General features: G+C 42.3%; 1 protein-coding gene across 1 annotated transcript in view; it reads right to left on the reverse strand.

The window, feature by feature from the left end:
- Nucleotides 1-6,000, reverse strand: part of rigi (RNA sensor RIG-I) — a 34,365-nt gene that overhangs the window by 25,160 nt on the left and 3,205 nt on the right. The window lies entirely within an intron of this gene.

Consider the following 6,000-nt stretch of genomic DNA (forward strand, 5'->3'; position numbering starts at 1 on the left):
AAATATTTGTGAGAATTTTAATAGTAATTGATCAATGTTTATATTGGAGACTTTCAAAAGAAAAAAAATTATATAAAAGATATCTAATTGACAGTATATGCAGCATTTTCCCCCTGTGGTATTGAAAATAGCATTGAATATCCATGTGACATGTTTTGACTCCACCCCTCAAAGAATCGGAATTGAGAATCGAAAAGAACCGGAATCGAAAGTAAGAATCGGAATCGAGAATCGAAAAGAACCGGAATCGAAAGTAAGAATCGGAATCAGAATCGTTCAAATCAAAACGATGCCCAACCCTACTGACAAGCCAGACCCACATCAAGATGTTTGGTCTGGAAACTCCCCATTGACTGACCTAAGAGACCTTCCAGAATTTTGAATGGATAGTAAATCTGACATATACACCGGAGCTGATCCATTCAATGCTTTAAAAACCAGCATTAAAACTTTCAAATCAATTCTACCTGGAAGGTTTGGGACGTAATGGAGGGTTCCACTCGAGCCCAACCTTTTCAGCGGCCCGGGAAAGCATAGCCATCAACTGTTGGTCCAATTTGCCCAAGTTGCCACTCTCTCAGAGGGAGGCAGTACAGCCAAATCTTCATCCTCCGAGGACTGGAACTCACCCTCCATTTTAGCGATCGACATATGCTCATCCGCGGGTGCCTGAAAGCCACAGTCGAACGCCCAGGGGAGTGTCCAGAAGCTTCTCCCGGAATCAAGATGTTTGGTCTGGAAACTCACCATTGACGGCTCAATCCGAGGGGCGGATAAACGGTTGTCTTTCAAACTCCCTCTGCACGCGATAGGATAGCGCTACACCAACCAGAGCAACGAAGGCGAAGCAGAGCTCGCTGACAGATTAAACATTCACCGTATCCGGTCGGCTAAACCCCGAACACATCTTTCCTTTTTAAGAATGACTTCAGTGCCGTTCTTTGTTCTTTTCTCAGAAAAAAACTTAACTCAAGTCTTCCAGAGTCGCACTCAAAGCTGATTCGAAAGACCGCCGTTCGCCAGTTTCTGTGTTTACTAGAAGCAGTTAAGCGCAACTCGGCCGTCAATATGTTAAGCCCCGCCCACCGACTCTATACACGATGTGATTGGCCCGACCAGAGTTTGGCGTTTACAGCTCAGAAGGGTATTGAGAGTTGCAAGACGACACTCGCGGCAGATTAGATTTGCTGCCGCTAGGGTGCGTCTAGATTACTAGGCTAGGAAAAAGCAGTGGCGTAACTTTGTTTTAAAAAGTGGGTGGGACATAAATTGCATATCATATGCACGCGAAAAACTGCATATTATATGCACGCCAAAGCTCATTTTGACGTGTGAGGGGTGCTCATACGTCGAAATGAGCTTTGGCGTGCATATGGTACGCAGTTTTTCGCGTGCATATGATACGCACTATATGGCGTATTAAGGGGGGTAGCATTGCTGATGTTATATCAGATGTAAAAGATGTACAATAACAATTGCAGAAAAATTTGTATTAAAGGTGCACTATGCAGCTTTCCGTCCACTGGAGGGCGCCTATTCAAAACAAATCGTAGTTTGATGACGCAAAGTGTGAGCGCAGCATCTTGGGAGATGTGGTCTTCTCATCACAGCCGGTGGAAAATAGGACTCGGGCAGAAATCACGTTCATGCATGCAGTTATTAACGTTACTGTGGTGTAAAGCAGAGCAGGACCGAGTGTTGTGGAGATGAGCACAGCTGCTGGAGCGATTGTTAAACAAATACCCGCCTCGCGAATACCGGGACTTTTATTATGACGGGACGGGACACATTTGCCGGGCGCCTGCACAGATCCGCTCTTCCGGTTCTGATTTTGAGGCAATGTAGCTCTGTTTATCATATTAGATACATTTAAGTGTGTTTAAAATGATGTTATGACGTTACTCCGTGCGTTCAGTTGTTCACACTGCTAAGAGTAAAGCGCTCCTGCCAAATAAAAGCCGAAACCGAGGGTAAAGCAGATATGACGCGATTGACAGGCGACTCTCTCAAATGCAATGCTGCAACGTCCCTGTCCTTAGTTAAAATAGCAATTTTCTCACAATTTACAAATAGTTGGAAACATCTGGGATATTGTAGGTACTCAACTGAACAAAATATATAACACCGGCCTAGTGGTTTTTTGATATTTTACTGCAAAAATACTACATAGTGCACCTTTAAGATGTCCGGAAATCAATTAAATAGTTTGTTTATTGATATAGATCTCGTTTAATTATTGCATCTAAACACAATATAGCGTTGTGCCAAGAATTTTCACGTGAATAAAGGCATATAGATTTATATATCCCTGATCTAGTCTGTTAAACTTGTCAGAAGTTCTCGTTTATAATCTGCTCTCGTATTTTTTCTCTCATCAAAACCGAATACCATCAGTGGTCGTACATCAAGAGCAGCATTTTGTTTCCTGATCTGACCGAAACAAATAGAAATACTCTGCAACGGCGTTAAAGCAGCACTAGGTAACTTTTCAACCTTCATAATATATTTTTTAAGACTCTTGTGATGATACATCGACTTACAATAGGTTGAATGACACGTCTGCCATAGCCTGACGGGGTCTGTATCGTTTTTAATCGTACTTTTAAACTTCAGGTTTCGGGTAGTAACCCGAGAACAAAAAGAACTACAAAATTCGACAGCTTTACGGCATATACGTCACTTCCACCAACACACACACTTCCTTACATTCGGACGTGCGAGCCCAACTTTGTTCGTCGGATAATATAGTCATGACCGAAGCAGCAGAGACGAATAAGAAAGAAAAGGTTTTGTTGGAGGAAAGCAATAAGAGGAAACAAAAAAGTGATGTGATTAAAGGCAGGACGAGGATCAGCATGTGACCAGCGTTTGCTCGTCGGCGTGAGCTGAAGGAGGCGTGCCCGACCGATGCTGTCCTGCTTGTTATGGTGATTACCGACCACTCAAACACTGAACTGAAGTATCATATAGATTCTGTAAAACGCTAACCAATAGACTACTATAATGACGCTGGCTTGTAAACGTGAGCATCGTGATTATTTGGCGTTTGAAAAAAATAAAACCCATGAAATGATATTCATCTGACATGCTGAAACATCTGCCACTCACTGTACCTGGGATGAAGACATTTCACACGCGCCGCCAGAAGAACACCTGCATGTGAACTCCTCCTGCAGTGTTCAGGGGAACTGTTAGCGCTGCACCGACCCGCGGGACGCTTTTATGAAGTTATTTGGCCCGCACCGCACCACTGTATATATTTTTACAACCCGCCGCGCACCCGCGACCATTAAATAGACAAACGGGGCCCGCGGGTTATGGGACGACCCGCGCATCACTAGTTCAGGGCTATCAGGGCTGTCATGTCAACAAATGCACGCGCGATGGCGTCCCCTGTTGTAGGATGACAGCTCTTACGACAGTAGTAGAGGACATTATTTTTTCCAAACTGTAGGGGGACCCCGAGAGCAAAAGTAGCCAAGTGGGGCTTTAAGCGTTAGATTAAAGCGCTCGTCTGTGTGAAGACTGCATGAGCCGCGAGAGGAATCTGCAGCACTGATAACAGCGGCAACGAGCGCCAGGTCGCCTCTTATTTAACAAACAAACAAAATGATGCTCTTCTAGTTTGTATTAGTTCATCCGGGAAGCAAGATATTTTAAAAAAGTGGTGGGGACATGTCCCACCCGTAAATTACGCCTATGGACAAAAGAGCACCAGGCCTGGAATATTTGCGTTGTGTTTTGTTGAGTTGATCTGTGGAAGTCGTCTGTAAGGCGCTGCAGATTTGTTCTTTGTTTATTTGTGACATTAATAGCAGTGTTGGAAAAGATCATCTAAAAAAATTATTAATTACTAGTTACTAATTATATCTTTAATAGTGTAATTAGATTACTGTACAAATGACTCTCTCTAAAACGTATTTAATTACTAATTACTTTCTAAATCCTTTATCAACCTTGAGTTAAGAAATTAAAGGTTAGATATGAAACGACTATAATATCTTACTAAATTCCTCTTATTAACTGACCAAATGATTACAAATGTGAGAAGGATACATAAAAACATAAATGCATTTTAAAGTTAGACTTTAAATGTTGATGTTAATTCCACTCAGTGCTTTTTCTAGGCATAGGCAAACTAGGCGGTCGCCTAGGGCGCCAACAGCTGGGGGGCGCCAGTGAGCCTCCGCCCCAACAAGATTTTTTAGGTATTTCATATATATTTTATTATTTATATTTCCTACTTTTGCTATTTCGAGGCATTAGTTACGATTATTGGAGTGAAGTCGCCATGGTGATAGCGGCGCTACTGTAATGAGATCATGTAGAGGGCGGCAGGGAACGTCGTCATCCGTGCTTTAGTTTCATCATCATGAAAAGGTCAAAGCCATCAGGGGCTCAGTAACGCAAAAAGAAAAAAGAGGAAATATAAAAAAGAAAGCGAAATATACAGGTATGTTAGCCTACGTATTGGTTACTTGTTCTCTACTAAGCTGGTCGCTCTATCATAACGTTGAGCAAAACATTACACTGAATATTAGTACTGGACGGACCACACGCCATGTGTTCCTGCAGATTTGCTTTATACAACATTAGAAAGATTAGACTTCCTATCAGAACAGGCTGCACAACTCCTGGTTCAAGCTCTTGTTCTCTCCAGACTGGACTATTGTAATGCTCTTCTGGCTGGGCTTCCAGCATGCACTATCAAACCCTTGCAGCTGATCCAGAATGCAGCGGCGAGAGTGGTCTTTAATGAGCCGAAGAGAACGCATGTTACGCCTCTCTTCATCAAACTGCACTGGTTGCCAATGGCTGCTCGCATCAAATTCAAGGCACTAGTTCTTGCCTACAAAACAACCACTGGCTCTGCACCAATATACCTAAACTCACTTGTTCAGACTTACACACCCTCCAGAAGCTTGCGTTCTGCGAATGAGCGGCGCCTCGTGGTTCCATCCCAAAGAGGCATGAAATCGCTCTCACGGACATTTTCCTGGACCGTTCCCACCTGGTGGAATGACCTGCCGATCTCTATTCGTGCTGCCGAGTCTGTAGCCATTTTTAAAAAACATCTTAAGACACATCTTTTCCATTTGCACTTGACCAATACAGAATAGCACTTACTGATCACCACAGCAACGACCAAAAAGCGCACACTCCTGGATCATATCTACGTCTCTCATCCGGATTTGTGCCTTCAGGCGGGTGTGTTACATAGTTATCATAACTATCAGAATCCAGTGTTCTGTATATTGCGTACGTGAGTTTTTGTTGTAGGTGGCTATTGCTGCGCGTTTAGCTAGAATACAAAACCAACCCATTGGGCCACTGAATCTGCATTAACGACAACAGCTGGGGCAACAGCCTTAGTCCTAATGGGTTGTTATTATAGCTATCAAAAGCCAGTGTTCTGTATTTTGCGTACGTGAGTTTTTGTTGTAGATGGCTATTGTAGATGGCTATTGTAGATGGCTGTAAAAAAAAAATTAAAAAATTAAAAAATTGTGTACTGTGCTAATTAACTGAGACTTCTTACAGCTCTTACAGGTTGTTGGCCTTGTTTGTTTCGTTGCTTCTATTGCGCTCCCCTTTTTTGTTTTTTTGGATAAAAGCGTCTGCTAAATGATTAAATGTAATGTAAATGTAAATGTTCAGGTGCAGAACATTATAGCATAGTTAATTTGAATTTTAAAAAAACATTACATCAGAGATAGCTGTTTAGTGTAAATTGGTCAAGTAATACTGTCATAACCATGGGCGTTAGGCCCTTTTTTATGAACTTATGCTTCAGCCCCCCCTAAAAAAAATATGTGATTAACCTTTAAAACATATGAAACTGGCGCGAGGCTTTGGCTACCGCTTCGTCCCGTCTTTTAGTCTTTGTGTCACTGTGTTCTTCAATCCGCAGCTATTGGTTTTCAAGCTATTGTTATCTAATTTTTTGGCCTTCAGAACATCTTAAAATACACATATGTATATCATAGAAATCAAAATTTT

The sequence above is a fragment of the Pseudorasbora parva genome, chromosome 6 (genome assembly GCF_024679245.1).
Source record: "Pseudorasbora parva isolate DD20220531a chromosome 6, ASM2467924v1, whole genome shotgun sequence".
NCBI classification, from domain to species: Eukaryota; Metazoa; Chordata; class Actinopteri; order Cypriniformes; family Gobionidae; genus Pseudorasbora; species Pseudorasbora parva.